At 49.1% G+C, this 20,108-nt stretch overlaps 1 pseudogene; it reads left to right on the top strand.

Annotated features, from left to right (window-relative positions):
* The first annotated feature begins 206 nt into the window (after positions 1–206).
* LOC149461170 (mitochondrial mRNA pseudouridine synthase RPUSD3-like) overlaps positions 207–20,108 on the top strand; it is a 36,778-nt pseudogene continuing 16,876 nt past the window's right edge.

The following is a 20,108-nucleotide window of genomic DNA, read 5'->3' as shown; positions in this document are numbered from 1 at the left end:
ATACACAGGAAAGATGTGACAGGAAACACGTGACCTCCACTTCCTTGCCTTGTGTCTATGAGTTGTTTGTTACATTAAAGTTCAATAAATTCAAAAAAAGTTGAAGTGGAGGACACGTGTTCTGTCGAGTGGAGCTCCACGCTGTAGACTTTGCCAGTGTTTACATTAAAGTTCATTAAAAAAAAAAAAAAAAGTGGAGGTCACGTGTTTCCTGTAGAAAACAGAGTTCCGTTCTGCAGCTACCCCCCTCAGCATGTGCAGGGCTGTGCTGACATCTGATGGGTAGAGGGAGGTGATGGCTCTGCCCTGGAAGAGGACCTGTCTGCTTGTGTGTGGGCTCATCTGTCACATTACTGGCCTCCACATCCCCTCTGCAGGGAGGAGGCACTCAGTGCCCTGGTGAGTCCTTTATGTAGATAATTATGGGGACATGAAGGTGACATGAGAGGACAGGGAGTGCACCGCCTGTAAATCCTGCATGGATAGCAGGTGAAGCATGTGTTCTTCCACCCTAAACTGAGAGTTCAGAGTTTGGTAGACATTAGTGAGATCTCTACGTTGAGTACCCGGGTCTGTACACCTGCTGTGCTCATTATGAGGGGTTCCCACCATCCCTGTGCTGAGTTCCTGGGTCTGTACACCCGCTGTGCCCATTATGAGGGGTTCACACCATCCACGTGCTGAGTTCCTGGGTCTGTACACCCGCTGTGCCCATTATGAAGGGTTCCCACCATCCCTGTGCTGAGGTCCTGGGTCTGGGCACCCGCTGTGCCCATTATGAGGGGTTCCCACCATCCCTGTGCTGAGTTCCCTGGTCTGTACACCCGCTGTGCCCATTATGAGGGGTTCCCACCATCCCTGTGCTGAGTTCCCGGGTCTGTACACCTGCTGTGCCCATTATAAGGGGTTCACACCACTCCTGTGCTGAGTTCCCAGGTCTGTACACCTGCTGTGCCCATTATGAGGGGTTCCCACCATCTCTGTGCTGAGTTCCCGGGTCTGTACACCTTCTGTGCCCATTATGAGGGGTTCTCACCATCCCTGTGCTGAGTTCTCGGGTCTGTATGCCTGCTCTGCCCATTATGAGGGGTTCCCACCATCCCTGTGCTGAGTTCCCGGATCTGTACACCCGCTGTGCCCATTATGAGGGGTTCCCACCATCCCTGTGCTGAGTTCTCGGGTCTGTATGACTGCTCTGCCCATTATGAGGGGTTCCCACCATCCCTGTGCTGAGTTCCCGGGTCTGTACACCCGCTGTGCCCATTATGAGGTGTTCCCACCATCCCTGTGCTGAGTTCCCGGGTCTGTACACCTGCTGTGCCCATTATGAGGGGTTCCCACCGTCTCTGTGCTGAGTCCCGGGTCTGTACACCCTCTGTGCCCATTATGAGGGGTTCCCACCATCCCTGTGCTGAGTTCCCGGGTCTGTACACCCGCTGTGCCCATTATGAGGGGTTCCCACCATCCCTGTGCTGAGTACCCGGGTCTGTACGCCTGCTCTGCCCATTATGAGGGGTTCCCACCGTCTCTGTGCTGAGTTCCCGGGTCTGTACACCCACTGTGCCCATTAATCACATTAACGTCAACTGACCCTATTGGGAACTGGAAGTGTATAAGAAATTATAAATGGATGATTGTTCTGGAATCCCTGTTATGCCCCGGGGGTCTCATCGGGCCCTCCGACTCCATCACTGCATAGGACGTCTATAGGTCAGGTAGGTTCTATTGACGTACTGATACCCTTTTTTTTTTATTGGTAGATACCGATACTTTGCACTGCGATTTGCATCCATACAATATAAATGGGCGCAAATCGCACTGCAAAGAACCGCATGTGACTTGATCAGGAATGTGGTGCGATTCCTTGTCCAAACTGCATGCGGTTTCCCACACAGCCAGGCTTGTCATAGTTACTTTGAGCCTGAGTTCACATAGGAGGGGTGGGGGAAACCTCCCTGCACCGATCCCCGCTATCAATCAACGAAAAGCTGCTTCACAGGTCTGGGGATTTGCAATCCTTGGGGGCTACTCTTCTCCCTTTGCAGGGATAACAGTACAGGCTAGACAGCTACTGATTGGTCAGCACTGTCCATGTGACAGTGCTGACCAATCTGAAGCCACCTAGCCCATACAGTCATCCCTGCAAGGAGAGGCGAGAAAGCTGCAGGGATTGCAAATCCCCAGACCTGTGAAGCAGCTTTTCGTTGCTTGACAACGGGGATCGGTGCAGGGAGGTTTCCCGCACTGCTCCTGACAGCAGGGATCGGCAATCTGGTACAGCGGGACTGGGGGGGGGGGGGTGAGGAGGAGGTCCAGTGGATGGCTGGAACTGTTGGAGGCTGGGGAGAGAGCCATGGGAGAGGCAGGAGAAGCCAAAGCCGCAGCCACTGATGTCAACAGTCAGATCAGGAGCTGGTGGAACCCGCCATGCAGGGAGGTTTCCCCCACCCCTCCTATGTGAACTCAAGCTCAAAGTTACTATGACAAGCTTGGCTTCATGCAGGAGCAGTGGGGAAACCGCATGTGATTTGGACAGGAATCGCATTGCATTGCATTCCTGTTCAAATTGCATACGGTTCTTTGCATTGGGATTTGCACTCAGTAATTTTGTGCCACAAAGTATTGGTGTCCGGTATTGGGAGCATTTTCACCAGTACGAGTTCTCTGTATCGGCACTGACACCTGTATCGGCACTGGTGCATCCCTATTAGGTTCTAGGGTTACATTGGGAAATATGTATCACGGTGTTGTTTCCCTTGCGGTAGATACCAGGAGATTCTGCAAACACAGGATAAAACAAAGAAGGTTAAGAAGGAAGACCGAGACCGGCAAAGCATCCTGAGGAACCCGGGGGTCGTCACCGTCAGTAGACACAGCAAGGAGGAGCTGTGCCAGCATCTGGCTCAGAATGTTGTCTACAAGGAAGGTAAACCAAACCACAAAGGATGGCGCTCTACCGGACCTGGGAGCACTCACTGACATCCATGTGCAGGCTGCTGGATTCCTTCGAAGTCTTCAGTGAAGGGCTGCCCTGTCCTCTTCCTGTTGCTGAACTTCCAGCGCTGTGGGAGGATAACCGCTTTAAAGCGGAGCTCCACCCAAAAGGGGAAGTTCCGCTTTAAGGATTAAATTTAATTTAAATTTTTCCAGAGCAGCCTGTTTTTCTTTTGAGGTTTCCTGTGGGTTTTTCTTTATATCCCGAAGAATTCTTCTGGCAGTTATTGCTGCAATCTTTCTTGGTCTACCTGACCTTAGCTTGGTATCAAGAGATCCCCGAACTTTCCCCTTCTTACTAGGTGATTTATCAGTACTGATTGGCATAGGCAAGACTTTGGACATCTTTATATGTCCTTTTCCATCTTTATAAAGTTCCATTACCTTGTTACGCAGGACTTTTGACAGTTCTTTTCTGATCCCCATGGCTCAGTATTTAGCCTAGTCAGTTCTTCCACGTAAGAGCTAACAAACTCATTGACTATTTATACACTGACACTAACTGCAATTTAAAAAGCCACAGATGTTGGACATTACCTCTAATTGGCATTTTAGCCCGTGTGTGTGTCACCTTGTGTGTTTGTACCAAGGCCAACATTCCAGGGGAGGGAAACTTTTGATCCGGGCCGTTTGTGTGATTTCTGTTATCATTATGATTTAAAAAGGAGCCAAACAACTCTGTGATAATAAATAGCTTCATATGATCATCATCCTTCAGTAAAAGGGCATTTTTTGGCATGATCAGTCATATTTTCAATATCAATGCAAAAATTTCACAATTTCTGCCAGGGTATGCAAACTTTTGAGCACAGCTGTGTGTGTGTATATATATATATTTTTTTCTTCTTCTTCTTAAATGTCTGTCTTTTTTTGTTTATATAATCAAAAACCCCAGTGGTGATCAAATGCCACCAAAAGAAAGCCCAATTTGTGTGAACAAAAATTATATAAATTTTATCTGGGTACAGTGTTGCATGATGACACAATTGCCAGTTTAAATTAGCACAGTGCTGAATAGCAAAAAAAAAAAAATGGCCCGGTCATGAAAGGGGTAAAATCTTCCGGTGCTCAAATGATTAACTAAACTTCGACTTTAGGACCGGTTCCCATGGTTCTGCACGTTTCCATGCAAAAAAAAAAAAGGTATGGCAGGTGCGACTTTTAACCCCTTCACTCCGGCCGCACACAAATGTGAGCCCTGCACGCTCTCAGCACACGTCTGGTACTCACGGAAAGGTCCTGGTCTGCTCTTTCGATCGGAACCTTTCCTAATCATGTGACCGCCGTGACGTCACGCCAGTCACATGATCCCTAAAACACGCCCCGCCTCCCGTCTTCTGAAACTCTTAAAGGGCCGGGAGGTGCCGGCGGGAAGGGGTTAAGATCGCTTCGCACCAAATCACTGTGGTACCATGTGTTTTGGTGGCTGTGAATACACCCACGTTTCCAAGATGCACGGGGGCAAATCTGTAGCCAGCAGCACGTCCCTGTGCAGTGTGGGAAAACACGCACTTCCACGTATGTTCCCACACCGTGATTGGTGTGATCCAGCAGCCCTTAATGTTCTTCTATTTAGATCTAGAATAAAGATGTAGAATGATTAGGAGAGTATTAATAAAGAGTAATTGGGGAGGTAACCCCCCCCCCCCCTGCTATTTTTACAATTGGCATCTTGTGTGTTACTCTTTGAGGCACCTTTTTGAAAGTCCAGGTGTTGAGTTTTTCTCTTTTGAATATTTTAGATCTAGAATACCCTTTTTATTTTACTGACTACAGCATTATTCTGTTTTTTTAGGTCCGATCCTTGCCATTAACAAACCACAAGGACTGTCGATCACAGGTACACACCCATTGTATACAACATTAATGACAGCCTGTCCCCACTCCACATTGATGTAAACCAGAGATCGGATCATGAACCTTTAAAGCTGAACTCCGGGATTAGCAAATATGGTCTAAATACGTTCGCCCTGTGTATTCTTCCTGGAATCTTGCTGTGCTTTTGTGTATTTTTTTCACATCTGTGCAGTATTCCAGAGTGAAACTTTGGCTTCCTGTAATAAAGACCAGTCACTGCTGCTCTCTCTCCTTGTGCAGGGTGACTGGTCTCGACTCCGCCCCCTCCTGTTTTCTGCAAGCAGCCTGTAGTGGGTGGGGCTTGCTGGGTCCCTCCCACAGCTCTGCTCTCTACACGGGCTATCTACAACACACTGATGATGTCACCACTACATTTCCACAGTAATATCCCGGTTTTTAAAGGCGTTTGGTGCACACAAATGGATTTTTATTCAATGTGGCTATTGAGGAATATATTAAAATGTATTTTTTTTTTCTGCCAACTTTAAGGCTTCGTTCACGTCTGGGAGTTTTTGCAATTTCAAAGCGCCCTGCTAAAATGACAAATCGCACAACACGAATTTCAGATGCCATTCATTTTAAAGGCACCTAAAAACGCAGTGGGGTTCTGCGATGATTGTCATGCAATAAATCGTGCTGCAATTGCATCACGTAAAGCTCGTTGCCTGTCTTGGAAATTCGCTTTAACGAATTTCTCCTTACCGTGAGTACTCGCAGTTGGATGCGCAGAAATCCCCCATAAAGCTGTGCGAATCTCGCTTACCACGACTGCAGCTAAACTACACAATTCCTGCCCATCCAACTGGGTTAGCTTCTGTTGATATGTGAGTGATTGGAGCTCCGTTACCCAGGAATGATCACACGACACTCTAAGGCTGCTGTTGGAATTCACATAGAGGAAGTTTTCATTCTCCCCTTTGGTTTTATTACAAATACACACACGCCCCCCCACATGAATAAGGTCAAACCCCTCCCACCGAACAATGCAATGGGGAGTGCCTATACACAGGATGTACATTCCGATTGGAGCATAGCCTTTCTTATTATCTATCACTGGTCCTCCCCCATGAGCCTTCTGAGGTCAGCAGACTTCCTCCCCTTCCCCCCATGAGCCCTCTATGGAGATCATATCTCCTCCCCTTCCCCCCATGAGCCCTCTATGGAGAGCATATCTCCTCCCCTTCCCCCCATGAGCCCTCTATGGAGAGCATATTTCCCAGCTCCTAGCAGTATGTCCATTCCCTGTACAAGCATCCCCTAGGAACATCAGTCTGTACCTGGATGGGCCCGATACGATCTTTATTAAAACACATCCATCCGGATACAGTTCAGGTCGGTAATGGGTTGTAAGATATACATAAGCCTACACGTGGAGTTCGTACCGCTTGGCGCCTTGCGTTACGAAGTCCATGTGGTACTATGCTGCTGATATGTGGATACAGGCCCGCGGTCTACTGCCAGCGGCATTCGCATCGAATGCCGTGGTGGTATACACGCCGGTCTATAAGCGCAGATCCGTCATCTCATCCATTACCGAGCTGAGTACTGTAATACATACATTGTACATGCGCATGGCCCAATTGCAGCCTTCAGAGCTTTGATTAAGCCACATGAGAGACATATGAATAACACTCATATATGACACATTTAAAGTTCAACCAACAATACAAAATTTCCATGACATTGCCCAAAAAGGAGCTTCTTTTGGGCGACAAGCTTCGCTGTGATTGTAGCGCGAATTTCTGCTCTACATTTATGGCAGAACCGCACCACGCTTTTGGGTGCCAGTAAAATGAATGGCATCTAAAAGATCGCATCACAAAGAAAGATCACGTCACAAAGTGAAGTGCAACGTTTCGGAGCCTAGCAGGACCCCTTCATCAGGCATTTGAAGGGGTGACGAAGGGGTCCTGAACGACTCCGAAACGTTGCACTTTTCTTTGCGATGTGATCTTTTTGGAATGAAAACCTTTTTGGACCATATCGAGATCCGTGCTGTGCTGGCGAATATGTACGTTTAACACAGCAAACACTTTACTCCTGCGCTAGGAAAGGACTCAGTAGACCCAATAGGAATGTTCTGGAATTTTCTGGAATATGCACTGCTTGCTGCCCTCAACAGACCGGGGTCCGAATACACTGGATACAAATGGAGAAACAGAAAAAGGGCGCACCGACCTAGTGCATTATCGTTTAAAATAATTTATTAAAGAAACAAAAATAGGTATCATACTCACAATGGACATAATAACACAGGCATGTCAAACTGAACAAGATGTATGATCCAAACAACACGATGGAACCCTGGATGACCAACTGGCTAATGTGTTTCGAGGACACAACCTCTTCCTCAGAGCCAACCTTTGTGAGTATGATACCTATTTTTGTTTCTTTAATAAATTATTTTAAACAATAATGCACTGAATATGTACGTTTTCCTATGGTGTTTCCAGTCCCAGCTGGCAGTCAGTACAGCGCCCTCTATTGATGAGCCGTACTGCCAGGAATGTGTGCGAAGGGAATATAGTTATTGTCAGTTAAGCAGAGAGCTGTGAAAATCATGAGCGGAATCACGCTGATTCTGCCTGCGACTCAAAACTCCCAGTGTGAACGGAGCCTAAAGTGTAAGTTCAACCTTTTAAGAGACAATGAAAAGGTGAACTTACACCGTACAGCCTCCCCACCTTCCCCCTGGTCCCCTCTGTACTTACCTCTTTGTGTGATGAGCCATCAGTGCCCAGGCAGCCAGTATAGCAGTCTGGTGATTTGAAATCTCTGCTCTTCTCTGTGCATCACTTCCAGGATGGATCAGAATGGTTCTGATTGGTCAGCACCAGCACAAAGCATCCATCCTGGAAGCCCTGCAGAGAGAAGAGGGAGAATCTCTGGAACACTACACCGGCTGTGTGTGTACTGACAGCTCATCAGTACAACGGGGAACGGGAGGTAGGGTGTTTGGTCACCCTTTATTTTTTTTTTTCTGAGAAGTTGAACTAAACCTTCAAAGGATCTAAAGCCAATTGTTTGTTTTTTTTGTTTTATTTTTCTTTTTTTAGATGGAGTGCAGAATACTGGGAAAATTCACCCTCTCTATTTGTCCTGATGACCATCTACACTTGGACAGAAAGTAATGGGAAATTTTTACAGCTGTCACCGAAACAGGAATAGTGAAGACCTCTTCCAATGGAGACACCAGGTGATTTCCTCTTACTTCCTTTGTCTCCTTGGGACAGGAAGTGAAGAGAAATCTCCCCAAAGGGACGTGTGTGATGTCAGCTGTCATCCAGCATGTAGCAATGTATTAGACTGGAGTTAGAGCAGTGTCTGTATTGGCCAATCAGATCCTTCCCTGTATGGCGGTGGTGTCATCTAGTCTCATTTCCTGTTAACAATGTTTCCTTTATCTGCAGGAACTTCAGAGGAGATCTCTCTGGTGTCTCTACTACCGGATCTACAGCAGTTGTTGGAGGTCAAACCTGAACTGCATGTTGTGAAAGCAGCACCTAAGTACATATGCGATATTATTATTTTCTGTGTATGGTAGTCACATTCTTACAGCCTCCAGCCAGAACTCCGGCTTTCCATGCAGTCTTGCACAGTTGTATACAGGGCCGGGACAAGGGGTGGGCAGGAGGGGCAGCTGCCCTGGGCACTGTGGTCATGCATAGCTAGTAAGCATGCAGATTAGTGCTCAGTTTTTTTTTTTTTAACTTTTTTTTTGGGGGGGGGGGGGGGATTCTTGCTGACACATAATGGTTATACATCTTGGAGGGGGGGTGCAGTTTGGCATGTTTCACCTAGGCCACGGGTGTCAAACTGGTGGCCCTCCAGCTGTTGCCAAACTACAAGTCCCAGGAGGCATTGCAATATTGACAATTACAAGAATAACTCCCAAAGGCAGAGGCATGATGGGACTTGTAGTTTCTCAACAGCTGGAGGGCCGCCAGTTTGACACCCCTGCCCTAGGCTCCAGATTACCTCCTCGTCTGGACTGAAATCACTTCTTCTGATTTCACTGCACACTGTGAGCTTCTCACAACGTGCATTAGAAGCTGCAGCAATTCAAATAGAGCCTGCCTCATTTTCTGAGTGGAGGACATCCAGCATCATCTAGCACTTTTCTCCCCAGCCTGACTGTCCCTGGCCCACCCCTTCAATCTCTGGAATTCAGTTTTTATAATCATGGAGCCTCAGCATTACATGTAGGCATTACCTAGGGTGATCTGCATGCAAACACAGCCCACCTAGCAACACCCATCAAGGTATTTTGATATTTGCATAACTCCTCCCAAGAGCCTCCTTCAAAGTTTCTCATCAGTAATGTCACAAACGAACATCGACTTGACTCCACTAACCATTAGAAAATGAAACAAATGTGCCAAAGAAATAACCTTTTCAAAAGGCATTCTAGTGATGTATGGCCATCTTTATGTCCCACCCCACCAGACATGTAACCCATATGAGTGCACTTCTGTAGGATGGCTGTCATCTGTTCTCCTCAGGGTGGATAAAAATCAATGATTTTTTTTTAAAAATCAAAAAAAATCGGATTTTTTTTTTTATTTAAATCGGATTTTTTTGATTTGAATCGGATTTTTTTGAATAAAATGCTTTTTGAGGAAAATATATTACCATCCAAAGGTTATTCCATCATGAAATAAAGATTAGTTTTTAATCTATGTAGAATAAGGCTGTATATGTTTAATTTTTTTGGTAAATAAATTCCATGAATCCATTCACAATGTCATGCTCTTCCAGAGGTTTTTGTAAGATTATTGGGCAGTTTCTCTGCCTACAAGATATTATCACAGATGCTTGGTTTACTTTTGCAGTTCTCAAAACTGAATTTGACTCAGCGGAGATCACATGCCTCTTCTTCACAGCAAAAATGTTATAACATGAACAGAGTTAAGAAAAAGACCTCAATCCTAACTTCTACAAACCTATGAATACAGAATCAACCCCTTCAGTGCTAAGTTTCAAGAAGTTCAGTGAATAGAATAGAAACAATATTTTTCTGATTGTTTGGAGTGGAATAGATCTGCACAAGAAGAAAGTGAAACTAAGTGTGAGGAGGAAGGGCTGACAGTCTAAGTTTCTTAAAATATATATATTTTGTTTAGCCAAATTAGTTGACAAACATGGATGTTTGTTTAACTAGCTGCCGACCGCAGATAGTCGAATGACGGCTGCACTGCGGCCGGCCAGTTCTGGGTGGACGTCATATAACGGCCTCCCAGAACGCGCTCTCCTGCGCGCCCCAGGGGGCGCGCACCCGGCGATCTCCGTGATCGCTGTGTCCTACGGACACAGCTGATCACGTGATGTGGTAAAAGGCCAATCACAGCGGCCTTTTACCACGTGATCAGCGGTGTCCAATGACACGCTGATCAGAGGGAAATGCAAGTGTCGGTTCTCGGCTGCACTTTCCTCACGCTGTCAGATCGTGAGGAAAGTACTGCCGAGAACCGGCAGTTGTCAGAGCGGGGATCGGCACCGATCATCAGGGCACTGATGATCGGTGCCCAGCAGTGCCACCCGCAAGTTTCGCCCACCTGTGCCCAGCAGTGCGCCCACTAGCTCCGCCCACCTGTGCCCAGCAGATCACCCACCTGTGCCCAGCAGTGCACCCACCTGTGCCCAGCAGTGCACCCACCTGTGCCACTCTGCAGTGCCACCCACCTGTGCCCACCAGTGCCACCCACCTGTGCCCACCCAGCAGTGCAGCCCAGCAGTGCTGCCAGTCAGTGCCACCAGTCAGTGCCCAGGGGTTGTGCCAGTCAGTACCGCCAGTCAGTGCCCAGCAGTGATGCCAGTCAGTGCCGCCAGTCAGTACCCATCATCAGTGTCACATATCAGTGCTGCATATTAGTGCCGCCTATCCGTGACACCTCATTAGTGCTGTCTATCAGTGCCGCCTATCCGTGACACCTCATTAGTACTGCCTATCAGTGCCCTTTAGTGCTGCCTATCAGTGCCGCCTATCAGTGCTGCCTCATCAACGTACATCAGTGAAGGAGAAAAAATACCTGTTTGAAAAATTTTATAATAGAAACAAAGAAACTTTTTTGTTTTCAAATTTTTTGCACTTTTTTTATTTATAGCGCAAAAAGTAAAGTGCCCAGCGGCGATTAAATACCACCAAAGGAAAGCTCTATTTGTGAGAAAAAAATGATCAAAATTTCATATGGGTAATATGTTGCATGACCGCGCAATTGTCAATCAAAGTGCGGCAGCGCTGAAAGCTGAAAATTGGCCTGGTAAATAAGGGGGTATAAGTGCCCGGTAGGCAAGTGGTTAAGCAAATAACATATGCTGGAATGTTATTGTTTCAGTTGAATAAATCTATTTAAATTGTTATTATTAAGGTAATGATTATTTTTCTCCTTCCTAAGTACAACAGAAAAGTTGTCCAAATATGAAAGATTAACCTATTAAACTGGGGATAAAAAAACTAATATGAAAAGTTGTTATTCTAAAAATCTTCATCTACTTGCATATTAAAGTTATACCAGCAAGAATTAGTCTTTATGTAGAAAACTAGGATTTAAATCAAGCCTTACTGACTAGTGATTTAAATCGTGATTTAAATCAGTTTGATTTAAATCAAATCCACCCTGGTTCTCCTTGTCTGTCCTGTAGGGAGAGCTCCGGGCTCGTCCTCCTCTCCACCTGCCATGTGACAACCAAGCACTTTGAAGATTTTTATTCTCGGTGTCGGAAAGCAAAGAAACCATTTACAGCGTTCTGGTGAGTTTGTGTCTTCAAGTCCTGTAAGTTATACCCAAGATGTGTGAGCATTATGTACGATGCCAAAAGAATCCAAGTGAGCCCGTATAGGGCAAAGCAACAACTGAACTCGGGCATAAGTAAATATTGCCTAAATACATTCGTCATGTTTATTTTTCCTTGTATTTTGGCGCGCTTTGTGCATTTCTTCAAGATCTCTGCAGTATTCCAGTGTGAAACGTTGGCTTCCTGTAATAAAGACCTGTCACTGCTGCTCTCTCCTTGTGCAGGGTGGCTGGTCTTGTCTCCGCCTCCTCCTGTAGTTTATTGCAGGCAGCCTGTAATGGGTGGAGCCTGCTGGACCCTTCCCACAGCTCTGCTCTATGCATAGGAATTGCACAGCACAGTGATGATGTCACTGCTACTTTTACAAAGTAATATCTGACATTTAGTACACATAGTGGTTTTATATAGTCCATTGCTACTGAGGAATATATTTGAATGAAGGTTTTTGTGCCAGTCTACTCAGCGTCTTGTACTGCCGTTCTGCGAAGAAGCATAAATAACACCTACCTCTTAGATTGTAAGCTCCCAGGCAGGGGTAGAGTGACAACTCATGGGGCCCCTGGGCAATAGGGGATCATAGGGCCTTGGGCAAACTGAAAAAAGCCTATGAAAAAGGTACCAGGGGCATCTCATGGGGCCCCCTACTGACCCCGGGCCCTCGGGCAGTGCCCGAGGTTCCAAATGGTCAGTCCGCCCCTGCTCCCAGGACCCTCTTGTATTGAACTGTATTGTTGCTGTATTGTCTCCCTTTATATTGTAAAGCGCCGAGCAAACTGTTGGCACCATAAATCCTGTATTATAATAATAATACTTCCAGATACAGGGAGCATGTGACCTGCAGCAATGGTGATTGGTCGCACAGCCACCAATGATGTGACATGGAGGCAGACAGTGAGTCTAGAGCTTATACAGGGCTTAGACTCTAACACAGGGCTTCATTTCTTTGTTTCTGGCAGCCAAATAGAACAGTTGAGGGGGCAGCTAGATGAAGCTGTTGCTTTGCTTTGCATGGGATCTCTTTAAGGTTTTAGATTTTTTTTTTGGTTCCTCAGTTAGCAGAAGCATTGTCAGCATGCTGTGTACTCTTGTTAGCCCAGATTCTGTTGAAGACAGCAATACACATGCTGAAAGTTGACCAGTTCCTGCTGAACTGGCCAACTTTTGGTACATGTGTACTGGGCTTTAGTTGGCCATTAGGCTGCTTATCTGATAGAACTGTTAGACAACCCAATGACCATCTGAAGGAGTGAACACAGCAGGCTGACAACGCTGCTGTTAATGGCAAGGATGAGCCTTAAGGTGGGAATACACGATTAGAAAATCGACCGATCGGTCATCCGACGACCAAGAGGCGTTTGTTCGTTGGTCGAAATCGTGGCCCACATTAATTATCTAAAAAAAATCGTTCATCGGGCAATGCGTACTGTTGACGTCTTCTGTACAAGTGCAAGTGATGCGGTGTGCGTGTGACCTTGTAGCCACGCCCTTCAGGCCAGAACGAGCGATATACACAACAATTACCAGCAATGAGTATAATATCGTTTATTACATGACCTACATACATAAATAGTGATACATAATATATAATCTGCAGAATTCTGGTTTCATTATCTCATTAGCACAATCTACTTTTAACATTTGGATTTTTCCTTGGTGTTTACGAAGATTCCTTGGACATAAACATCCGGGTCATCTTCTGTTTCCGCTCATGCGTGATAGCGCTTGATTGATTTGTTTCGTACGACCGTCATACCACCGCATAGAAAATCGGCCATTCGTATGCAAAACGACAACATTTTTTGTTCACAATATCGTTATCGTTTAACACATCCTGCTCGTACTTATATAGCGCCATCAATTTATGCAGCACTTTACATATACAGTCAGGTCCATAAATATTGGGACATCGACACAATTGTAACATTTTTGGCTCTATACACCACCACAATGGATTTGAAATGAAACAAACAAGATGTGCTTTAACTGCAGACTGTCAGCTTTAATTTGAGGGTATTTACATCCAAATCTGGTGAACGGTGTAGGAATTACAACAGTTTACATATGTGCCTCCCACTTGTTAAGGGACCAAAAGTAATGGGACAATTGGCTTCTCAGCTGTTCCACGGCCAGGTGTGTGTTATTCCCTCATTATCCCAATTACAATGAGCAGATAAAAGGTCCAGAGTTCATTTCAAGTGTGCTATTTGCATTTGGAATCTGTTGCTGTCAACTCTCAAGATGAGATCCAAAGAGCTGTCACTATCAGTGAAACAAGCCATCATTAGGCTGAAAAAACAAAAAAAACCCATCAGAGAGATAGCAAAAACATTAGGCATGGCCAAAACAACTGTTTGGAACAACACAAAAAGACCAGGAAGACCATGGAAAACAACTGTGGTGGATGACCGAATTCTTTCCCTGGTGAAGAAAAGACCCTTCACAACAGTTGGCCAAATCAAGAACACTCTCCAGGAGGTAGGTGTATGTGTGTCAAAGTCAACAATCAAGAGAAAACTTCACCAGATTGAATACAGAGGGTTCACCACAAGATGTAAACCATTGGTGAGCCTCAAAAACAGGAAGGCCAGATTAGAGTTTGCCAAACGACATCTAAAAAAGCCTTCACAGTTCTGGAACAACATCCTATGGACAGATGAGACCGAGATCAACTTGTACCAGAGTGATGGGAAGAGAAGAGTATGGAGAAGGAAAGGAACTGCTCATGATCCTAAGCATACCACCTCATCAGTGAAGCATGGTGGTGGTAGTGTCATGGCGTGGGCATGTATGGCTGCCAATGGAACTGGTTCTCTTGTATTTATTGATGATGTGACTGCTGACAAAAGCAGCAGGATGAATTCTGAAGTGTTTCGGGCAATATTATCTGCTCATATTCAGCCAAATGCTTCACAACTCATTGGACGCCGCTTCACAGTGCAGATGGACAATGACCCAAAGCATACTGTAAAAGCAACCAAAGCGTTTTTTAAGGGAAAGAAGTGGAATGTTATGCAATGGCCAAGTCAATCACCTGACCTGAATCCGATTGAGCATGCATTTCACTTGCTGAAGACAAAACTGAAGGGAAAATGCCCCAAGAACAAGCAGGAACTGAAGACGGTTGCAGTAGAGGCCTGGCAGAGCATCACCAGGGATGAAACCCAGCGTCTGGTGATGTCTATGCGTTCCAGACTTCAGGCTGTAATTGATTGCAAAGGATTTGCAACCAAGTATTAAAAAGTGAAAGTTTGATTTATGATTTTTATTCTGTCCCATTACTTTTGGTCCCATAATAAGTGGGAGGCACATATGCAAACTGTTGTAATTCCTACACCGTTCACCTGATTTGGATGTAAATACCCTCAAATTAAAGCTGGCAGTCTGCAAATAAAGCACATCTTGTTAGTTTAATTTCAAATCCATTGTGCTGGTGTATAGTGCCCCATCATTGGTATCAGTGGGAGGAGGAATAGTGCCCCATCATTGGTATCAGTGGGAGGAGGAATAGTGCCCCATCATTGGTATCAGTGGGAGGAGGAATAATGCCCCATCATTGGTATCAGTGGGAGGAATAGTGCCCCATCCTTGGTGTCAGTGGGGGGAGGAATAGTGCCCCATCCTTGGTGTCAGTGGGGGGAGGAATAGTGCCCCATCCTTGGTGTCAGTGGGGGGAGGAATAGTGCCCCAATAGGGAACATGCATACTCCATGTAGTTAGTGTCGTGGCTGGGATTTGAATAAAGACTTCTTATGAATAATGGCCCCTTATTTTTCAGTGTGATCACTTTGGGAGTGCCAGACCCAGCGGAAGGGGATGTAAAAGTATCTCTAAAGGAGGAAAGTATTAAAGATCTAAGGCTGGTAAGTTGATTTGATGTCTCATTGGATTTGAGCAGCTTGTGGCCCTTTGGGGATTGAAGCTGAACTCCAGCCTTCCCTTCAGTCTTGTTGTACAGCTCCTCTCCTGTACTGTAATTGCTTACTCTGATTTCACTGCACACTGTGAGCTTCTCCTAGTGGCGTCCCGAGGCAGGTGCGGGGGGTGCGGTCCGCACCGGGTGACACCGACTGCAAGGGGTGACACCGGACCCACTCCACAAAAAGGTAAGTTGTAAAACAAGCCGACAATTGTCTGCTTTCTTTACAACTTTTTCTTGGAGCGGATCCGGTGTCACCCCGTATAGGTTGCATGCGGACGATCCTGCGGTGTGACACCGGTGTATTGGCAAGATGTGTCTCCCATGTAGATATGTCCCCCTAAAGCAACTGTGCATGTCCTGGTTTCAGGCACGATCAATCGATGATAGGGCTACTGCTATCATCTATTGATCGTGCCTGAAACCGGGACATGCGCAGTTGTACCGGACCCGCTCCAAGAAAAGGTAAGTTGTAAAGAAAGCTGACGATCCCCGCAGGATGGATCATATCTGCGGATTGAGCATAATAGATTGTAGTCCGATCCATTATGCTCAATCTGCAGATCCGATCTATTCTGTGGGGATCGTCGGAGGGGGTCTCACCAAGTGTTACCGCACCGGGTGACACCAACCCTAGGGACGCCCCTGGCTTCTCCCATTGTTCATTAGAAGCAGATCACATGGGGCCTGTCTCGTTTTCTGGCTGGAGGACATTCAGCACCCTCTAGGCCAGCGGTTCTCAACCTGGGGGTCGCGACCCCTTTGGGGGACGAACGACGCTTCCACAGGTGTCGCCTAAGACCATCAGAAAACACATATTTCCGATGGTCTTAGGAACCGAGACACCGCTCCTCTAGCCGTCTCCAGGTGTGGGCGGGATGACATGCCGCCCCTGTCATCTGGACACACCCCGGGATCAATCCTCGTCTGTGATTGGCCGCTGGAACTATAGCTCAGGAGAGGCACACAGGCGGCCAATCACCGGCGAGGAGGTGGAGCTTGGAGAGGAGGAGCCAAGCGGCACCGCGAAGATCGAGCGAGTGAAGAGGAGGAGAGCGGCCGGAGAAGGAAGACAGCTGACAGGTAAGTGTCGATACCATGGGAGAGGGAGGGAGCGAGCGAGCCCAGGCTGGAGCAGGGATCAGCAAGGTAAGTATCATTGGTGTCAGTGGGAATAGTGCCCCATCATTGGTGTTACTAATACCAATGATGGGGCACTATTCCTCCCACTGACACCAACGATGGGACACTATTCCTCCCACTGACACCAATGATGGGGCACTATTCCTCCCCCACTGACACCAAGGATGGGGCACAATTCCTCCCCCCACTGACACCAAGGATGGGGCACAATTCCTCCCCCCACTGACACCAAGGATGGGGCACTATTCCTCCCCCCACTGACACCAAGGATGGGGCACTATTCCTCCCCCCACTGACACCAAGGATGGGGCACTATTCCTCCCCCCACTGACACCAAGGATGGGGCACTATTCCTCCCCCCACTGACACCAAGGATGGGGCACTATTCCTCCCCCCACTGACACCAAGGATGGGGCACTATTCCTCCCCCCACTGACACCAAGGATGGGGCACTATTCCTCCCCCCACTGACACCAAGGATGGGGCACTATTCCTCCCCCCACTGACACCAAGGATGGGGCACTATTCCTCCCCCCACTGACACCAAGGATGGGGCACTATTCCTCCCCCCACTGACACCAAGGATGGGGCACAATTCCTTCCCCCCCACTGACACCAAGGATGGGGCACTATTCCTCCCCCCACTGACACCAAGGATGGGGCACTATTCCTCCCCCCACTGACACCAAGGATGGGGCACTATTCCTCCCCCCACTGACACCAAGGATGGGGCACTATTCCTCCCCTCTTGGACACCAAGGATGGGGCACTATTCCTCCCCTCTTGGACACCAAGGATGGGGCACTATTCCTCTCCTCTTGGACACCAAGGATGGGGCACTATTCCTCCCCTCTTGGACACCAAGGATGGGGCACTATTCCTCCCCCCACTGACACCAAGGTTGGGGCACTATTCCTCCCCCCACTGACACCAAGGATGGGGCACTATTCCTCCCCCCACTGACACCAAGGATGGGGCACTATTCCTCCCCCCACTGACACCAAGGATGGGGCACTATTCCTCCCCCCACTGACACCAAGGATGGGGCACTATTCCTCCCCCCACTGACACCAAGGATGGGGCACTATTCCTCCCCCCACTGACACCAAGGATGGGGCACTATTCCTCCCCCCACTGACACCAAGGATGGGGCACTATTCCTCCCCTCTTGGACACCAAGGATGGGGCACTATTCCTCCCCTCTTGGACACCAAGGATGGGGCACTATTCCTCTCCTCTTGGACACCAAGGATGGGGCACTATTCCTCCCCTCTTGGACACCAAGGATGGGGCACTATTCCTCCCCTCTTGGACACCAAGGATGGGGCACTATTCCTCCCCCCACTGACACCAAGGATGGGGCACTATTCCTCCCCCCACTGACACCAAGGATGGGGCACTATTCCTCCCCCCACTGACACCAAGGATGGGGCACTATTCCTCCCCCCACTGACACCAAGGATGGGGCACTATTCCTCCCCCCACTGACACCAAGGATGGGGCGCTATTCCTCCCCCCACTGACACCAAGGATGGGGCGCTATTCCTCCCCCCACTGACACCAAGGATGGGGCGCTATTCCTCCCCCACTGACACCAAGGATGGGGCGCTATTCCTCCCCCCACTGACACCAAGGATGGGGCGCTATTCCTCCCCCCACTGACACCAAGGATGGGGCGCTATTCCTCCCCCCACTGACACCAAGGATGGGGCGCTATTCCTCCCCCCACTGACACCAAGGATGGGGCGCTATTCCTCCCCCCACTGACACCAAGGATGGGGCGCTATTCCTCCCCCCACTGACACCAAGGATGGGGCGCTATTCCTCCCCCCACTGACACCAAGGATGGGGCGCTATTCCTCCCCCCACTGACACCAAGGATGGGGCGCTATTCCTCCCCCCACTGACACCAAGGATGGGGCGCTATTCCTCCCCCCACTGACACCAAGGATGGGGCGCTATTCCTCCCCCCACTGACACCAAGGATGGGGCGCTATTCCTCCCCCCACTGACACCAAGGATGGGGCGCTATTCCTCCCCCCACTGACACCAAGGATGGGGCGCTATTCCTCCCCCCACTGACACCAAGGATGGGGCGCTATTCCTCCCCCCACTGACACCAAGGATGGGGCGCTATTCCTCCCCCCACTGACACCAAGGATGGGGCGCTATTCCTCCCCCCACTGACACCAAGGATGGGGCGCTATTCCTCCCCCCACTGACACCAAGGATGGGGCGCTATTCCTCCCCCCACTGACACCAAGGATGGGGCGCTATTCCTCCCCCCACTGACACCAAGGATGGGGCGCTATTCCTCCCCCCACTGACACCAAGGATGGGGCGCTATTCCTCCCCCCACTGACACCAATGACGGGGCGCTATTCCTCCCCCCACTGACACCAATGACGGGGCGCTATTCCTCCCCCCACTGACACCAATGACGGGGCGCTATTCCTCCCCCCACTGACACCAATGACGGGGCGCTATTCCTCCCCCCACTGACACCAATGACGGGGCGCTATTCCTCCCACGGACACCAATGACGGGGCGCTATTCCTCCCACGGACACCAATGACGGGGCGCTATTCCTCCCACGGACACCAATGACGGGGCGCTATTCCTCCCACGGACACCAATGACGGGGCGCTATTCCTCCCACGGACACCAATGACGGGGCGCTATTCCTCCCACGGACACCAATGACGGGGCGCTATTCCTCCCCCCACTGACACCAAGGACGGGGCGCTATTCCTCCCCCCACTGACACCAAGGACGGGGCGCTATTCCTCCCCCCACTGACACCAAGGACGGGGCGCTATTCCTCCCCCCACTGACACCAAGGACGGGGCGCTGTTCCTCCCCCCACTGACACCAAGGACGGGGCGCTGTTCCTCCCCCCACTGACACCAAGGACGGGGCGCTGTTCCTCCCCCCACTGACACCAAGGACGGGGCGCTGTTCCTCCCCCCACTGACACCAAGGACGGGGCGCTGTTCCTCCCCCCACTGACACCAAGGACGGGGCGCTGTTCCTCCCCCCACTGACACCAAGGACGGGGCGCTGTTCCTCCCCCCACTGACACCAAGGACGGGGCGCTGTTCCTCCCCCCACTGACACCAAGGACGGGGCGCTGTTCCTCCCCCCACTGACACCAAGGACGGGGCGCTGTTCCTCCCCCCACTGACACCAAGGACGGGGCGCTGTTCCTCCCCCCACTGACACCAAGGACGGGGCGCTGTTCCTCCCCCCACTGACACCAAGGACGGGGCGCTGTTCCTCCCCCCACTGACACCAAGGACGGGGCGCTGTTCCTCCCCCCACTGACACCAAGGACGGGGCGCTGTTCCTCCCCCCACTGACACCAAGGACGGGGCGCTGTTCCTCCCCCCACTGACACCAAGGA

The sequence above is a fragment of the Staurois parvus genome, unplaced genomic scaffold, assembly GCF_062004578.1.
Source record: "Staurois parvus isolate SC_StPar_1 unplaced genomic scaffold, SC_StPar_1.0 ptg000209l, whole genome shotgun sequence".
In the NCBI taxonomy this organism is placed as follows: domain Eukaryota; kingdom Metazoa; phylum Chordata; class Amphibia; order Anura; family Ranidae; genus Staurois; species Staurois parvus.
Note: the sequence above shows the minus strand (reverse complement) of the source record. Positions and strands in the feature narration are given on the sequence as shown.